Source organism: Etheostoma spectabile, chromosome 19, assembly GCF_008692095.1.
Source record: "Etheostoma spectabile isolate EspeVRDwgs_2016 chromosome 19, UIUC_Espe_1.0, whole genome shotgun sequence".
Taxonomy (NCBI): domain Eukaryota; kingdom Metazoa; phylum Chordata; class Actinopteri; order Perciformes; family Percidae; genus Etheostoma; species Etheostoma spectabile.
Window position 1 is genome coordinate 15,170,912 of NC_045751.1, and position 1,206 is coordinate 15,172,117.

At 35.9% G+C, this 1,206-nt stretch overlaps 1 protein-coding gene across 3 annotated transcripts in view; it reads left to right on the forward strand.

Moving 5' to 3' along the window:
• zgc:194930 (uncharacterized) overlaps nucleotides 1-1,206 on the forward strand; it is an 18,665-nt gene that overhangs the window by 757 nt on the left and 16,702 nt on the right. The window lies entirely within an intron of this gene.

Consider the following 1,206-nt stretch of genomic DNA (forward strand, 5'->3'; position numbering starts at 1 on the left):
ATATATATATATATATATATATATATATAGGCTACAGGTAATATATGAACCGTATGTATATGCATGGCTGTACATAGAAAAAAAAACAAGGTATCTTTTCTTATTTTATATATTAATTTAAGTGTACTATACTTTGTTTATTTCCCTGCATACAGGTCTGTGTTGTTTAAAAACCCTTTACTCCTTACCTGAAACACAATTCTTGTAGAGAAATACAGATTTTTTTAAAGTTTTTGTTAGCCTACAGATAGTGAAATTTAAAAATAAAGAATCACTGAAATCCCCCTGTAAACTACCCACCTAGTACATAGTTGTTGTTTTGTTTTTCAAAATTGATTCATTTCTTTATCAAAAAGTTTTATTTTATCAGTTAGCTAATTTGTTGTTTTGCCTCTTAAGTTTCTAAAAAAATACCCGTTATAATTTCCCAGAGCCATCTTTTGTACGACTAACATGACAGAAACCCAATCATATTAAATGTAAATATCAACATTAACAATAATCTAAAACCGACTCCTTGCATTCATAAAGCTGGAACCAACAGATGTTTGCCATTTTTGCTTAAAAAGCGACTCAAACAAATACCTCACCAATTAATAATAAGTGATTGTTTTAATGTAAATGTGCATCTGTGTAAAAACAAAACCCGACACTGCACCTCTTTGTTTGTCACACACAGTGCTGTAAATGTGACGTACTGAAGCTGAAAGTTTCCATTATACCCAGCACACACTGCACATGCAGGCAGGTGAAGTTAATGAGTGAATGGAGGCCTGTTATTGGGGACATTTGTTCTTTGTTTGGATGGAGTGGAGAGGTGGAGGAGGAGTGGTCTGAATAAGTTCACCAGAACTCATGGACACGGCCTTGGGCTTTGTTTGCACATCTAACACACAGCCGCACTAAACTCTGGGTCGCTTCAGACAGCATACAGGCTTTATGCCTGAGCCAAAACCTGTCCTGTCTGGCGTTTATCACCCTTAAACATGATGTAAACAGCTGGGAACGAGCAGCTATCATACATCAAGTGTCGCTTAAAAGCCTTTGATGGTTGTCTGACTTGTGTTTTAGCTCCAGGCAGGTTAGTTTTTTTTTTACAACATCCTGACAATGACTTACACAAGTTGTTAAGTTTAGTCTTGCCTGTAGTAAGTTGTAGGGTTGGAATTACCCGATACGATATCATCACGATACTTATGCCACGAT